Genomic DNA, 17,691 nt, shown 5'->3' with positions numbered 1-17,691 from the left:
AAGAAAAGGAACAGGAGGAGGGGGATGAAGAGGAAAAGGAGAAGAGGGAGGAAGAAGGGGAAGAGGAGGAGTAGTGGGAGGTGGAGGAGAAGGAAAAGAAGGAAGAGTAGGAAGAAAAGGAGAATGAATAGAAGGAGGGGGAGGAGGAGGAGAAGGAAGAGGAGGAGGAGGAGGAGGAGAAAGAGAAGGAGGAGTAAGAGAAGGAGGAGGAGCAAGAGTAGGAGGAGGAGCAAGAGAAGGAGGAGGAGAAGGAAGCTGAGCAGGAGATGGAAGGGGAGGAAGGGTGGAAGGAGTACCAGTTGGAGGTGGAGGTGGAGGAGGAGGAAGACGGGGAGAGGAAGGGGAAAGGGGAAAGAGAGGGGAAAGAAGAGTAGGGGGAGGAGGAAGAGGAAGAGGAGGAGGAGGAAGGGTCGGGGAAGAAGGAGAAAAAGCTGTAGTTATCTTCAGGGAGGATGGAGCATAGTCCAATTCTGTAGGGTCTGCTGGATTTGTGGGAAGCTCTGTGTCCACAGGTTGAAACGTGACCCCTTGTGATGTTCGAGTATTAATTTGTTCCTGACCTGACATTGGAACTGTCATTACATAATACACTGGAGCTTGAGATATAAGCTGAGGAGGGTCGGTTACGGTATTCTGTATGGTTGGAGAAGGTTCAGCCTCCATAATGGATCCTGGAGTTAAAATAAGTTCCAGATCGAAAGCTTTAACTGTAACTTCAGTCACAAGTGGATTCGGAGCCCGAACCTGGTCTGGATGTGGGAGTGTTACATCATGCTTCTCTGGAGAAGTAGCTGAAGAATGTTCAGTGTGCACTGTTGGAGACAATTCATACTCAGAGGCAGGTTGTACAGTCATGCTAAGTTGGAGAGCCACAGGTAGTCGAAGTGCAATGTGGGCTTGTTTTGGAGGATGTGCTTCTGTCTTTTTCAGAAAGTGTGAGTGTTTAGATTTAGCTTCTTCAGTTACTGTGCTATGCAGACTCAAAATCTGAGCTGTGGTACTGGGAAGCATTAAATATTGAGTTCGGTCCTGACTTGGTGTTGCAACTGGTGTGGAATAATCAGGTGGTGCTGAAAGCTGAGAATGACCCACCAACTGGATTGGAAAAGGTTCCACCTCTTGAACAGTCTGTATATTCTCAGCTGGAATATCTTGCTCAGAAGAAGGCTTCTCATCTCCAGCACGTGATAGAGCTGGAGATTCCTGTTGAACAGACAGGGGTACAACCTCTTCCAAAGACTCTGAAGGCTGATCTGCGATTTCCAGCTCAGAACCTTCAGAAGGTTCAGTGATCTCAGGGAGCTCTGAAATCTGATCTGGTACCTCTTGTTGGAAAGATAAAGATGCTTCTTCCTCCAGACTTCCTGGAGGCTGGCCTGGGGTCTGATGGTTCCTGGGAGTCGGTATGGTTTCCACATCTGGAAGGTTAAGCAAGGCATTTGGCAGGACTGTGAGCTGAGCTTCTTTTTCACTTGGGAATGGAACATTTGCTTCCTGATGCACTGATGGCACAACATCCTCCCCAACAAGTTCATGTTGCACTGGTGTGTCTTGCTGGGTGACAGGGGATTGGACCTCCTCAGGAGTCTCTGGATTTTGAGTGTGGGTCTCCAGGTGGAACTTAGAAGGTATAACTTGCTCTAAGGGCGCTGAAGGCTCATCTGTGTTCCCTTGGGTCTTTAGAGTTTGTCTGTCAGAATAAACCATATTCCTATCTGGTTCTAGATAACCATCCTGCAAGGGTTGTTTCTGAACCTCAGGTTCCTTAAATTGGTTTGCAGTTTCAACAATAAGCGTAGCAAGGTGCGGGTGCTGAGCTAGATCCTTCTCCAAGTGCTCTGGTGAAACAAACTGTGCTGTTGTTAAACTCTGGTTATCTATAGGTGCAAGAAGTATTTCAAGTGACTGGTGATCTGCACCCGGATCTAGACCAATAGTCTGAATTGTGCTTTTGAGTGGATGAGGCAGAGGTTGGGAGTGGTTATGATCCTCATCTGCCATTGGGATCACCCCTACCTGTGTGTCAGGCAGGTCTTGAGGAGAAGCAGGAAACCGATCTGAGTCTGGAGGTAGCTGTCCAGCAGAGTCCCTGTTGGGGAATGGAAGCAAATTGTCAGTCAACTGCTGCGGTGGAACAAACATCTGAGAGGGAGGTGAGGATCCCAGGTAATCAAAACCATCGGGGTCCTCGGGGTGGTTGAGCATGTGGTGAGCCTCAGGTGGGAGATCCGAAGTGTGTGGAGAGGGCGGCTCTGTGGGTTCAGCAGGATCGGGGTTTGGCTGGATCCGATTTAGGGCCCAGTGTGAAATAGGTCTCGCCTGGGCGCATAGCCACAACTGTGGCGACATGAGGAGAAGCTTAGGGGTGCAGAGGCCCAGAAGGGACATGAAATACAATGTGGACAAGACATGCATAGTCACGGCCAGGCCGCTAATCCCTAAGTCCAAGGGTTTAAGGCAGCAGCTTGACAGGTGTTTCCTGGAAACCATGGGAACCCTACCTTCCTTTATGAAACCGAACTCATTGTTTAGGAAACCTCCACCTTTGTTTATGAAACAACCCTTTATTAGGCTTGCACCTGGTTGGGTTCTATATGGTAGGGAGTCTTTTCCTACTGTGAAAGGGCTCACCCCTCTCCCACCCTAGAGAAGCCCCAACTCCCGCAATACCCCTCCCCCACAGCAAGGCAGGGTTTGGGGTGCTGACCTGGGTGTCCCCCATGCCCCCCCATGCCAGCAGCCCATTCATTGGCTGGGGCCCAGCAGAACTTCCCAAGGGAGTCACAGGGCGGGGCCTCTGGGGATTTCAGAGGTGCTGGTCCTCTTTTGGCAGCCTCAAGTCTTCCTCTTCCAAACTGAAATCTGAGTTTTCTTCCTCTCCCTTGACAGTATGGCTCCCAGGAAAAGCAACTGACCTGCCAAGTGAAAGCCAGTTAGGGTGGCAGGCAGCAGAATACATGTTTTGTGATTAGTTATCCACAATGTTATCCTTCCCTCTGAAGTCTCAACACCCCTTGATCAACCATGATTGATAACCCACCACCCTGTTAGCTGGGGCCAGCAGACGGTCAGTGATGATTTCTGCAGGAGGTGTTTTGGGGGAACAGTGCAGTCAGGGAGGGTTTGCTTCTGAGATAGCTCTTGACATTGGCCTGGGGAAAACATCCTCTTCCCACCTTGTCTCAACACCCCAGTTCCTCCAGGGGTGACATCATTTTCAGAGGTCCTACTGTTAAAGAAACCTCAATCTACCTTGGTTCTTATGTCTGCTTAAGAACTCCGGCAAGATGGGAACATAGCAAAAGTGGCAAGAAACTGTAATGGTCCATAAATACGGAAGAAAAAAGAGAATATGTAGCATAGATATGCCACAGGGAGACATCATCACTTAAGCCCATCTTCAGACATTTTGGGGGGGGGCGGGGGTTTGTTTCTTTCCATTTTGAGAGATATATTGGTCTTTAGTTAAATAGGGAGAATCCAAGGCAGGATGTGAAAAGGGATGCACGGTAAAGAGTCCAAATCACAAGCTGTTCTGAGGTGATACCCATAATCCTGATGGCTTATTGTCTCAGGATAGGTCAGTCTGGACCTTGTAATAAGAGCCTTTACTGCCTGGTTGGTGGTCTATAATCTAACCCTTTCTTTTACAATGGGGTCTTTCTTGTGACTTTGTTGTTGTTGTTGCTGGAGTTTGGGCTCCCGTTCATCTTTCTTGCTCAGGGCTTTTGCGCTACCACTTGAGCCGTGCCTCTACTTAATGCTTTTTGCTAGTTAATTTGAGATAAGATTCTTTAGGATTTGTCTGTGCTGGCTTTGAACCTTGATCCTTATATCTCAGCTTCCTGAGCAGCTAGGATTACAGTATGAGCCACTGCTGCCTAACATGTTTTCTATTAGTGTACATGAGTTGTGCATGAAGAGGTTCATTATATGTCCGCACATATATGAATTATCTCAATCAACCTCACTCCCTGTATCACTCTCCCTTATCTCCTCTGTCTGTTCTTCTTGGACAACGATTCCTCCTCCTCCTCCTCCTCCTCCTCCTCCTCCTCCTCCTCCTCCTCCTCCTCCTCCTCCTCCTCCTCCTTCTCCTCCTCTCTTCTCCTCCTCCTCCTCCTCCTTCTCCTCCTCCTCCTCCTCTCCGTCCCCCTCCTCCCTCCCCCTCCCTCTCCCCCTCACCCCTCCACATATGAGTGAACACATACAATATTTGGCTTTTGGAGCTTCCCTTACTCATGTAACAGTATGTATGCACTAAGCACCTGTGTACCCCAGTTCATTGTAATATCAATGCAATCACTCTCATTCTCTCTTACTTTCTCATATCTCTCTCTTCCTTTTTTCTGTCAGTATATATATGTAAATATACATGCACACACTAACACACATATATTTATGTACTGTGGAACAAAAAAAGGTCTATTCGTAGTGTAGGATACTTGTGCTCAGAAAAGTTAGCTGGAACCAGTGGCTCACTCCTGTAACCCTATGTATGCAGGAGGTTGATCTGAAGATCAGAGGTTGAAGCCAGCCTGGGCAAGAAATCCTGTGAGACTCTTATCTCTAATGAACTCTTTTCTTAAAGCCAGAAGTGGAGCTGTGGCTCACATGGTAGAGCACTAGCCTTGAGTAAAAGAAGCTCAGGAACAATATCCACTCCCTGAGTTCAAGCCCTAGGACTGGCATACAAAAAAACAAAGAAAATTAGATAAGATTTAAATAATGAATGGAGAGTTGGCCAGTGGTTGTGAGGATGGATAATCATGATTATGCTTTTCTCCAAAACAGATTTATTCCCACAGAACAGCAACAGAGGAAGAAAATGGGTCCTCAAGGTAATATGAGTTTGAAAATCTTTCAGTGAGGATCTAAGAACTAGAGGACAACCTAGAACTCATCTATTTCCTTCTTCTAACCTTATAATGAGGAAACCACACATGATGGGAAGGAAGGACACTTACTTCACATAGGGTCTTGCATGGTTCCAGCAAAAGCAGTTCCTCAGCAGAGACAGAAGCAGTCTGTACTAGCGTGAGTCCCTTAGTGAGTGGAGGCGAGAAGATTGGGCCGTGCCTGGTTCTATTAGTGAAGGACCTAAGGCTCAACCAGACATCTCCTTGGAAGCCTTGGGGATAAGATAGAGAAGTACTGAAGTGTTGGGGTTGAGAGCTGATGGAAGGTGGGATATATGAACACGTTCTGTAAACTGCTGGGGAAAACTACATTCTCATCCTACTGTTTACTTTCTCATTCTCACTTTTTTTTAAAAAAAAAAAAGTCAAAAACCTCAGTCATTTAGCTAAGAAAAACCTTAGACACTAGTTCACTATTTCATTTTGTGATAAGGACACTGTTGGTGGGTATCAGGAGAAGATGGTTCCTTCCCCTTGATTACCCTGTGGTTACATTTTATATAATAAGGCAGTACACATATACTGCAGAGCCATCCACAGATATGCGAGTTTGTGTTTAAGTGCTAGCCATGTCCTTAAACTGATTTCATAACTCATCATGACAACCTTTCAGAGATGAAAATCTATGAATGACACACAACTCGAGAAGTTGGACGCAGACATTTGTTTGATGTGATTCAACTTACAAAGTGTCTAAGAGAAGAGAGGCACCTCTCCCTCTCCTATCTCTTCTTCCCTCACCCCAGCAAATGACACAAGAAAGACAAAGTCCAGCGAGGACTGAAGTGAAAGTCTCTGGAGAGAGGAAATGCTTCTGACAAGTATAGTGGTGCAGTGGTTTATGCACAGGGATTTTTGGCAGAGAGGATAAGTGGGTCTGACAATCCCAGCTGTGCTGCAGGTCAAGTTACATACAAAGTTCCTCCTCAGGGGCATGGCCCTTTGGGACAGGCATGGAGAGCTCCTGCCAGCCCCACCTGTGTGCATGGAATTGCTTCCAAGCACCAAGGTAATGGGACCCTTTGTATGTTGTGATTATGAACCAAAGCTCAGGTGTTTGTCTCAATAAGACCTGAGATGTGGGCTGGGATGTGGCTCAGTGGCAAAAGTGCTTGCCTAGCAAGTACAATGTCCTGGTTTCAATCCCCAGTCCCAAACAGAAAAAGAGACCTGAGATGTCCATTGTGAGAGACACAGAAAATAGCACAACTCACTAATTTTGCATGTGTTTTTTCCAAAAAGCTTTTTTGGATTTCTGCGAAGGAGATGCTCGTCAGAAGCTGAGAGTCAGGCAAGTTAAGTTGAGGATGACTTGAGGCTGTGGCCAGGAAAGGCAAGCAAAAGCATAATTAATATCCTTCCCTCGTCTTTCCCAGGAGGGCTTCTTTTCATTAAGGCGGCCACTTTGGCTGAGGGATATGTACAGACCTCTCAATGCCACACGCAAGAAAAACATGACCCAGAAGCTACATGACACGGAGTCTTCTGATGAGGATGAGATTTTAAAGAAGAAAAAGGGGTAAATGCCTGGGAGTTATTTAAGATTCCTAGCTAACAAGGGGAGGCAAGGGAAAGTCCGGTTGCCCCCTTCAAGTCTAAATGGTTAGCATTGTTCTTCTGCCAGGAATCCAAGTGAAGTCATCATAGAGATCCCAACAGATTCCGCCCCAGAAGGTGAAGAGAGTGCAGCAGTTTAAGAAGCAACAGTGTGACCCTTCCTGCCTCGGCAACCCGAAATTTTTATACTTTCACACTGGCCTCTCAGCACTGCTTACTATTTTTCTAATATGAAAATTTTATATTAAAATATTAGTAATAAATAATAAAATTTCTCACAAACTCCACTTATGTGGTAAGAAATTCAAACTTAAGTATGTATGTGCAAATAACCAGGGCATAGGTAGGAGTAGCAGGACTGCTGCTGGACTCTATTGCAGCTTTCAGAGATGCTGAGCAGGTGGCTGACAAGGAGGACATCCTGCCCTTGCTCCTGTACTGTGTCAGCTTCGGGGAACCAGAAAACTTACCTTGAATTGTTATGCCTAGATTTCCGGTTCCCAACAATCACCAAGATAGCAACAAGCAAAGCCCCTGGCCAGGCTGGGGATATGGCCTAGTGGCAAGAGTGCCTGCCTCGGATACACGAGGCCCTAGGTTCGATTCCCCAGCACCACATATACAGAAAACGGCCAGAAGCGGTGCTGTGGCTCAAGTGGCAGAGTGCTAGCCTTGAGCGGGAAGAAGCCAGGGACAGTGCTCAGGCCCTGAGTCCAAGGCCCAGGACTGGCCAAAAAAAAAAAAAAAAAAAAAAAAAAGAAAAAGCCCCTGGCCAGGGATATAGCACAGTCTAATAGCTACCATATTAGGAGCATGAGAGTCCATTATTATGGTCTATTGGCAGTGCTGCTACAGAATACCTTTGGAAGGACAAACACTGACAATAGTAATTGCCTTCAAGGAGGTCTGCTAGGAGACTATGCACCATATACACTTTATGACTTCAGAATTTTATATCATGCCTTTGTACTAGGTACTTAAAAATTATTTGAGGGCTGGGAATATGGCCTAGTGGCAAGAGTGCTTGCCCTGTATACATGAAGACCTGGGTATGATTCCCCAGCACCACTTAGAAAATGGCCAGAAGTGGTGCTGTGGCTCAAGTGGCAGAGTGCTAGCCTTGAGCAAACAGAAGCCAGGGACAGTGCTCAGGCCCTGAATCCTAGGCCCAGGCCTGCAGAAAAAAAATTATACATATATATGAAAGATAATACAAAAACACAAATCCGATTAGTAATCTCTATAAGGAGGTACTTGCCTGAGACAGTGGTTTCCAAGATATTTTCAATTTAATATGCAATAAGCAAATAGATATTATGATTTCACATTTGTGTGTGTGTGCCATTTGTGGGGCTTGAACTTGGGATCTAGGTGCTGTCCCTGAAATTTTTTGCTCATGGATCTATCACTTGAGCCACAGCTCCATTTCCACCTTTTGGTGGTTAACTGGAGATAGGAGTCTCATGTACTTTTCTGCCCAGGCTAGCTTTGGCCCATGATTCTCAGCTCTCACCTTCTGAGTAGCTAGCATTATAGATGTGAGCTACCAGCTCCTGGCTCGCATTCAAATTTAACATCTTGAACATTTTAATCTCCTGCCAACATCAGATATATGGCAATGTCAGCCATAGTTTTGTTGATAATGCTGTTCCTAGTTCTATGACAGAAATAAGGGTTCTGTGATAAAACATGCTCCCAACACCCATGACTCATGAGTAAGATTGAGAATCAGTGAAACGGAAGGGGGACAATGGTTGGACTCAACCCACATTAAGGCCATAAAAGGAGCACAAGTGGTCCTGCTCAAAAAGCCATGTCAGGAGCAGCGATTTCTAGATTACAACCGCAGATCCTTGGAAAGCCACTGACAACAGGTCACACCTGAAAGCAAGTGTGCCCCCAACTACGGTTTTCAGAGAATAGAAATGCTACACTGAATGTGTATGCATGATATTTATAGTGTGCAAGCTACCTGGGAGGTCAATCTTATTCTCTCCAAATAGTATGAGGAAACAGGCTAAGAGATTGTAACTTGCCTAACTTCAAGAAGATAAGAAACTACTTAGTACCATTTTCATGCGAAAGAAATCCAACTAAAATATGCTTTAAAATGATAGCCAGGTGTAGTAGTAGTAGTAGTTGTAGTGCACACCCATAATCTCAGTACTTGGAAGAGGAAAGGAAGGAGGAGTATGAATGAGTCTAAGCCATCCTGGGCTCCATACTGGTACTCTGTCTCAAAAAAAGGTCATATTTTATCAGCTGGCATATGGGAGAACACTAGAGCTTCAGAATAGCTGCTGTATCCTCTCCCTGTTTGTCACTCAGTGTTACACTGTGACAGCAATGACCTTGGCTCCACATCTGCAAAGACATAATTCTGTCTTTACACTGTTGGCCAAAGAAAGAGAAAAGCTGCCCTTCAAAGACATCTGATTTGTCTGCTCGATCTCAGGGTCAGGGAAGACGATGCTCTCACTGCTTGACCATGGTTGTGTGCACGCCTTGCAGTGGGAGCATTAAACCCGAAACTCAAAGCCAAGAGAATCACAAAGAGTGCAGAAAGCATATCAGCAAAGAAGAGCAAAAGGGAGGTTTTACTACCAGAAGATAAAGGGTTGGAAGAAGAATTGGAGGATCAAAGACTGAAGTCAGAGTGAAATAGCCTTGCCCCAAATCAGTTCATCACATGTTCAGAGATGACACAAACCTAGATACATTGCTAGTTCACTACTCTGGTCCATAGCACTTTGCAGGTACCTTTATGTTCAAGTCTCATGGTAATATGAATTTGTTGCTACTTTTCATCTTTAGTCTGCTGAAGATCATGTGAGATCATTGTGAATGACTCTTGTGGATATGTGAAGTGTAACTCTGCATTTGTACAAGTCTTTCATTTCACATTCCTTCAATCCATATCCAGGCCCTTACCTTTCAGGGGCATGTAGAACAAGATTGGAAGAGTTAAACATACCTACAAGACTTTTCAGGTGCGTTTGGAGCCTGGAAAGCAAGAGACCAGGAAATAGGGCATCCTGCAAAGCAGACAAGGGATTATTTTGAGGAGTTCCGCACAACTGTCAGTTTCAGTACCTATGCACAACTTCAATGGAAAAAATAAAAAGAAGGAATAGTAAGTGCTAGATTTGTAGGCACAGTAAGCTTGTGGAAGCCACCAATGTTCTAGCTGTGCCAATTATGACCAGAAACTATCCTTTTCCAAGATGTCCCTAGAACATGCCTTCTTTCCCACCTTTTTTAAAAACGGGTTTGACAGCAAGAGAATAGTTTATGTACTGATCTGTAATCTTCATGTTCCATATCTACTGTACAGAACACAGGTTCACCACGCCTAAAACCTATGAGGGGGGGTCTCACTTTTGCAGAATTACTGAACTGGCAGTCCCCAAACAGGGAGGGGACACATGCCTACCAGCCAGTTAGAAGCTAAGGGACACAGCAGGGGGGCGGGGGGCGGGGATGAGGGGGGAGGATGCCTGGTAGTGGGGCTCCCATCAAAGAAATGGTCTGTGCTCTGACCTCTTCTTCCCAGTTTAGTGCAGGGATCTCAACTCGGGCCCCAGGCTGCATTTGACCTCAGCACAGGGGCTGCACCCCGTGTCCTGCCCTTTGTAGGCTGCAAAGCACTGGCTTTCCAGTTTCTTTCTGCATCCTTGGGAAAGGGCCCTGTCACCTCTTCCAGGGAAAGGAGATGTGGTCAGAAGATCAGAGGTCCCGGGCCCTGTGCCGCGAGGGGCTGAGGAGTGGCTGACAGACCAGTGACACTCGGGAGGGTGCGTTAGGCCCAGGGGAGCCTCGGGCCATCTTGGGGATGAGGTGAGGACCAAGCAGGTGTTCTTCAGCCTTCTGAGAACCCAGCCAGGGGAGGATGAGACCTGGGCCGCGTTCTGCCCACGGGGCGGCGCCATGGCCCTCGGGGAGGCGGTGGAGGAGGGTTGGTTCTTGGCTCCAACCTCAGGCTGAGGGGAAGGCGTGGCAGCCCCCAGTCGCACACTTGGTGCTGAGGTCCTGTGAAATGGAAGTCATAGACAAGACAATGAGATCTCGGGGATCTCGGCGGGAGTCGGGTGTTAGGCCCCAGTCCTGTCCGACATTTACTTGGCTGAGCTCTGGGAAATCCCTATCCACAATTTGACGCTGTGGCTCTTTGGGTGGTTCGTCCCGCCTCCAAGCTCCTCTGGGCCAATGGCAGAAGACAGGCTTCCCAGGGGCGGGACCAACGGCTAGACCAATGAGAATAGTCGGCACGGCTGCAGGACTTCCTGTTGGCCTCTGCTCTGAGGGCCTCGGCTTCCTGCGGAGGGGAAGGACTGACCTCACTCGGGAGAGTCTCATTCCCGCACACAGCGCCCTTTCGTGGGTTAGGTTCCAGGTCCTGGAGGGCAGTGTGTGGGCAGCGAGGCCCACAGGTGAGGCAAATAGACGGTTGGGCTCCAAACTTCCTTGAGATCTCCCATCTTTGGTTGCCTTGAGGCAGTTCGACTTCCCAAACCCTGAGTCCTCCCCAGCAAGCACCCCACTCCTGTCGTAGCCGTAGGTGCGTGCACCCACTGCAGACGGTCTTCTCCGTCGTCCTCTCTGGTTGTCACCCTACTGTAGCCTTAACCTCATCCCCTTACCATCGCTTTAAATACACCCTCACTTCTGACCCCTCTTTAGTCCGGTTGTCACCCAACCTAGGCCACATCCCTTCCCCTCTTCTTAGTTCAAGCTCACCTCTGACACCCCCACCCCCAGCAAACCTAATGTTCCACAGAAACATCCCTGCATCCTCCATCCAGGTTTCTCCTTTTCCAGCTCAGATATTTTAAATACGAACCTAACACATCCTCTCTCCATTCCTGAATGGTCTGCTCATCCCAAACAATTGACCTCCCACCCTGCCCCTGTATTGAAGACCCACCATCAAAGTCAGTGCCCCTTTCTTCTGGTTAACTGTGATCTTTGCCTTATCCCAAGGCTGTTATCTGTCTTCTTCCCTCACATGTTGACTCTTAACTTCCTAGTTAATCTCATAGGTCTTTATCCTCTCTTACCATCCTGAAGACACCCCTTCCCTAAGTCCTTTGGGGAAACTAAACTGTCTCCAATTCTTTCTGACTCTGTTCCTACCATCCATTCAGAATCTTGTTAACAACGTGTCCATGATCTTTGATCTCTGCTGTCCTCTTGGCAACTCTGTACCCCAAATCTACATCTATCTGTCCCACGGTCCAATCTCATTCATCTGAGAATTTAAACCCATGTCAGCACCAGCAGCTGCCACTGTTGGACAGGTAATTAGAGTTGGAACTCTTTGATTGTGTGTTTGATGCCTCGGGTGGTACATGAGTGTGGAGTGCGAGGGATTCCTTCCCCTTTCTGTAGGTCCAAGGTTCTAGCCCAGCATCATGTCTGGTCTTCCATACCTGTCCCCAGTAATGTGTTCTTCTGGTGTTTATATCAAAGCACTTGTGCTGAATATTGGATTGTTAGGCATTATTAAAATGCCTGGAAGATAAGAGATGACCACTCTTCACCTGGGGCACCATCTTCCTTTTGGCTGATGTTTTGTCCCTGGAGAGCCAGAGTGTGTTACTGTGTGGGAATCACAGTGCCATGTGTCTTCTTCTGGCTCTTATGAAAGACACTTTTGTCAGTGCCTCTTCCCTACTGGTGCTGATTGCACACCATTCCTAGCCCTGAACACAGAGGTCTTGTTGGGTGTCAGAGGTATATAAAATAGTAGGAAAATTATAGGTGAGTGTGTCCTCAGAAGACTGAGACCCAAGGCTATTGAATTTCTCCATCTTTTGTAGGTTCTAGATCACTGAGTTTTGGTAGTTTGGGGTCCATGATAGTGGAATTCAATTTCCCTCTAAATAGCTGAGGCAGAAGGATGTTCCCTAGATAGCCAGATTCCACATTTGACACTTGTCTCCTAGGGGCTTTGCTGCAGGTTCCCTGTGATTTCTGATGACTATGTTTTAAAGGGATCATCCAACTGACATTGTGTGAGTGTGTGTGTGTGTGTGTGCGTATGTGATGTTGATCAAGCTCATAAACTTGTACATAATAAGAAAGGACTTGCCACGTAGGTCCCTTCTAAATCTAACATGCTATAATCAAAATAAATATCTCTAGGCCTTGAGCATGGCCCACGACTCAAGCTTGAAGCCTGAGTTGAAACCTCGATATCACTAAAACATAATGTTTTTAACCTCACCTTCCTTCTCAGTGTGACTCCAACATGTAGCCGACTGTGCTACCCAGCATACCTCTTCTGAGCCACCATCAGCTCTAGAATTGGTGCCTATTTGAACCCAATCTGATGCTTTCCAAATTGATCTATCCTCTCTGCTTTTCCCCCAGCTTCCCACATTATACAGTCAGCCCAAGAGCAGAGCACACAATCACCAGGTCATCCAGAATTCCTTTTACAAGTTCATGCTAGACAGCTAGGGGCTGAGTTCTTCTTTAACTTGTCTATTTAAAAGTCCTGAAAACAGGGCCGAGGATATGGCCTAGTGGCAAGAGCGCTTGCCTCCTATACATGAGGCCCTGGGTTCAAGTCCCCAGTAGCGCATATACAGAAAATGGCCAGAAGTGGCGCTGTGGCTCAAGTGGCAGAATGCTAGCCTTGAGCAAAAAGAAGCCAGGGACAGTGCTCAGGCCCTGAGTCCAAGCCCCAGGACTGGCCAAAAAAAAAAAAAAAAAGTCCTGAAAACACTCTTAGAAATGTATGTCTTTAAGGTCATTTTCTTAGAGCTTGATAGGTGAGTGCTAAGCACCTAGAATCTCAGTCTCCTAAGGGAAGCTGAAGCCAGCTACATAAATAAAGGTGTCTGTCAGGTGCCTTCTGGACTGACCTAGAAACACACAGAAAGCCCACTGTCAGGGTGATTCCGGAAACACACTTGCAGAGAAGCTCTAGGCTCTACCCAGGGGTGCTGTGTGGCTGAATATAGGAATTGCCTCAGGAATGGACCAGGCGTTGGCCTGTTGGGAGGGACCAAAGAGCTGCACAGAGTCAGCCCCACCACTGCCTCAGCATGGCCCTGCCCCTCACAAACTCCCCCCCCCTCAGTTAGACAATCATATTATACATCTCTGGTGGGGAACCCATTATTTGGAGAGTCCCACGAAAATCATTAACTTTTCAGTGCACATGCCACTATTCCTACTTGTTGAACTCATTCCGCTGGTAGCCAACCAAAGGCCATTGTGTATCCCATTGCATATACCAGGATGGAATTAATCTATGAAGCTTTGTTTCAGTTGCTGTGAAAACCATCCCATGGTGCTCTTATTTAGAGGAAAAGAAGAGAAAAGGTACATTATACACCATGCTAATCAGTGCAGTGAGCTAGTTATTGGGCCAAAACTACAACTGTTGGAATATTTAAGTGTCTGTTCCTGTCACATGTTACTGACTTTTCCTTAATATGTTATGGTATTTCTTGTGTAAACGAAAATATTCTTAGACTAAAAGCTAAAATAGATCATTTAGTTTAAGGGAAGTTGCATGGCTTGTAAGTTACATAGCACAGTTGCTGTTACTAAATATTTTAATGCTTTTTCAAAGCTTTGCTCATTGTATCTAGGGGAATTTTGAGACATGGAGAGTAGAAAAAGGATCCTCATATCTACTGATTGGTATCTATCTCCTATTCCAGTGATCAAATATTAACTCACTTTAATCCTCACCTAGTGCGTTTGGATTCAACCATTTAAATATCTCAGTATCACTGTTCATTAGTTCCTAAGATTAAAAAGTTCCAAAATTCTTGAACCAAGGAAAGTTGATGTGTCCATTATGTTTTTAAACAAAATTATGTTAAAGACTGAAGCATGAGATGAGGACATTTCTAGGAAATGCTTTTATTTTCTGCTTTTAGAAATCAAAATACTGTCTCACGTCAGGTGTAGTTGTGCAAGCCTGTAATTCCAGCACTCAGGAGACTGAGAAGGGATTGTGAATTCAAGGCCATTGATGAGACCTTGAATCAAAACCAAAATGAGACCTTGTATCAAAAACAAAATTAAAAAAGAAAAAAAAGGAGCTGGGAAGGTGGCTTAATGGTAGACTGCTTGCCTACAGGATTCATGAAGCCCTAGGTTGATTCCTCAGTACTACAGAAACAGAAACAGGCAGAAGTAGTGCTGAAACTCAAGTGGCAGAGCCCAAGTCTTAAGCAAGAGAGCTCAAGGACAGCTCTCAGGCCCTTAGTTCAAGCCCCACAACCAAATAAATGAATGGATGAGACTTGAAACTTTAAGAAGTCCAGTTTCCGTGAAATGAGAAAGGAAGTCAGCATCAATTTCAGAAATCTGATTATAATAGAGCCAGCCCTAACTGTGGTGACTTTGGGAATCAGTTCCATTTTCAAATCATTACTATGTCTTCAGCTATGTGCAGAGCAGAGATGAAGCCTCTTCATATTGTGGATGTAGCAGACAATGCACCTATAACAGAGTTAAGTTAATAGGACTCTGAAGGAGAAGAATAAAGACTTTGAAAGCAGTCAACTGTCTCAGCACAATCCATATGTGCTCTGGGGGTAGAAAGATAGGAATAAAATATAACCCTATGTGGTTATGGAGGTCACAAAAATGTCATAGGTTTTCATTTGTTTGTTTTAGTATTCCAAGTAAAAAAAGTGAGAGACTCCTTTCCACTTAACTAATAGTTGAAAATCAAAAGATATTTACTATCCTGCCCAATAAAACCACAAGTCTAGAGGTCAATTGTTAATTCAGTAAACTTGCCCAGCCCTGGAGACCAGGAACTGCTTCAAGGCTGTTTCTGGGGAAGGACTTAATGCAATTCACTTTACAGCCTTGTGAAATCTAGAAAGGGTTAGACTACACACCACCAATCAGGCAGTAAAGGCTCTTATTACAAGGCCCAGACTGACCAATCCTGAGGCAATAAGCCATCAAGCTTATGGGTATCACCTCAGAACAGCTTGTGAGTTAGACTCTTCACCATGCATCCCTTTTCACATCCTGCCTGGGATTCTCCCTATTTAACTAAAGGCCAATATAGCTCTCAAAATGGAAAAAACAAAAACAAAAACAAAAACAAAATACGGCTGAAGATGGGCTTAAATGATGATGTCTCCCTGTGGCATATCTATGCTACATAATCTCTTTTTTTCTTCCATATTTATGGCCTGATACACTTTCGTACCACTTTTGCTATGTTCCCATCTTGCCGGAGTTCTTAAGCAGACATAAGAACCAAGGTAGATTGAGAGTTTTCTTTAACAGTATCACCTCTGAAAATTGTCACCTCTGGAGGAACTGGGGTGTTGAGACAAGGTGGGAAGAGGATGTTTTCCCCAGGCCAATGTCAAGAGCTATCTCAGAAGCAAACCCTCCCTGACTGCACTGTTCCCCCAAAACACCTCCTGCAGAAATCATCACTGAACCTCTGCTGGCCCCAGCTAACAGGGTGGTGGGTTATCAACCATGGTTGATCAAGGGATGTTGAGGCTTTAGAGGGAAGGACAACATTGTGAGATAACTAATCACAAATCCCGTATTCTGCTGCCGGCCACCCTAACTGGCTTTCATTTGGCAGGTCAGTTGATTTTCCTGGGAGCCATACTGTCAAGGGGGAGGAAGAAAACTCAGATTTCAGTTTGGAAGAGGAAGACTTCGAGGCTGCCAGAGAAATCCCCAGAGGCCCCGCCCTGTGACTCCCTTGGGAAGTTCTGCTGGGCCTCAGCCAATTGGCTGCTGGCACGGGGGGTGGGGCGGGGGACACCCAGGTCAGCACCCAATCCCTGCCTTGCTGTGGGGGAGGGGCCCTGCTGGGGAGTGACTGCAGGAGCTGGTGGTCCCTCCTTTAAGAGAAGAAGGTTCCAGCCCCACCATGGTCATAACGACTTCCTGGGCCTGTGGTACACAGCTGAGCCATGACTTAGTGAAGGTCTCTGTTTCATAAACGAAGGTGTCATAAACCAGGGGCGGGGCAAGGCTGGTCACACACAGTTGGCGGATCACCAGGGGAGTCAAGACCCTGCCATAACGCTTTTGCTCCCGTGAGTGGCGTTGGCTCGCGATTGGCAGTCAATCTGCCTGGCATGTTTCCGTTGCCTGTAATGTCCCTGGTCTATCTTTGGGCCCTAAGGCCCCTCCCCATGTTGCTACAGTTGTGTCTTTTGGTCCAGCCCGCTCCAATTACGTATTCGGCTAAGAATTCAGATCAGCTGACCTCTGACTCCCACCCCTCTTATCTCCCAACCGAATCTCCCAACAGCCCGACACCACCATTGGACTCCAGAGGCCCCTATAACCTTGGGTCTTCTGCCCCTTCCAAGACGTCTGCACCATCGCAGGAGCTGACCCGCAGTGTGTCTCCATTCCTGGGCACAAATTCCGGACAGCCCTCTCCAAAGTCAAAACAGTTTGTAGTTCCTCATCAAGATCTTCCAGACAAGTTAATTCTGCAGGAGAAGCTGCCAGAGTCAATGCCAGTTCAAGGAGGAGATTACAACCAGGCTGGACCTCCCCCTCATGCACTCAAAAGTAAGATTCAGACAATTGATCTAGGTCAGGCTTCAGATCACCAGTCATTTGAAATACTACTTGCACCTGCAGACAATCAGAGTTCAAGAACAACACCATTATTTGTTTCACCAGGGCCCCTGGAGAATGATATTCCCCAGCATTCTCGCCTTGCTACATTTATTGTTGGAACTGAAGAACAATCCACAGAACCTCAGCCTCGGAAACAACCTTTGCAGAATTATCCAGATCTAAGTAGCAATGAAAGCCTACCTCATAAATCCCAAGAGAATCCAAGCCTACCTTTGGAGCTCCTTGAGCAACTTAAATCTTATAAGTTCCAACTGGAGACCCAAACACCAGAAAGGCCTGAGAAAATTCCATTCTCTGAATCCCAGAAAGACAATCCAGCTCAACAACAGCATGTTAATGAGGGTGTTGTGCCAACCATGCATCCCGTGGGCAAGTCTTCATTTCCAAGTAGGAAAGAAGCTCATTATTCAACCTTGCCAAATGCTTTGATTAATCCTGTGGATATAGAGGATACTACTCCCAGAAAACAGCAGGCTGATTCTAAGCCTCCAGAGAGTGCTAAGGAGGAAAAACATGCATCTGTCCATGAAGAGGGGCTAGCTCAGCCTTCAGAGCTCCACAGTGACAGAGAACATGCCGAAACCCAGCTGGAAGTTCCAGGTTATCC

The 17,691-nt window shown here is 46.4% G+C and overlaps 2 protein-coding genes across 2 annotated transcripts in view; one reads left to right on the top strand and one right to left on the bottom strand.

Moving 5' to 3' along the window:
- Positions 1–17,691, bottom strand: part of LOC125366145 (leucine-rich repeat-containing protein 37A2-like) — a 408,609-nt gene that overhangs the window by 248,071 nt on the left and 142,847 nt on the right. The window lies entirely within an intron of this gene.
- The window catches only part of LOC125366146 (RAD52 motif-containing protein 1-like), a 243,380-nt gene that overhangs the window by 209,702 nt on the left and 15,987 nt on the right, over positions 1–17,691 (top strand). The window lies entirely within an intron of this gene.

The sequence above is a fragment of the Perognathus longimembris genome, chromosome 17 (assembly GCF_023159225.1).
Source record: "Perognathus longimembris pacificus isolate PPM17 chromosome 17, ASM2315922v1, whole genome shotgun sequence".
Lineage (NCBI taxonomy): Eukaryota > Metazoa > Chordata > Mammalia > Rodentia > Heteromyidae > Perognathus > Perognathus longimembris.
This window is presented reverse-complemented; position numbering and strand designations above follow the sequence as displayed.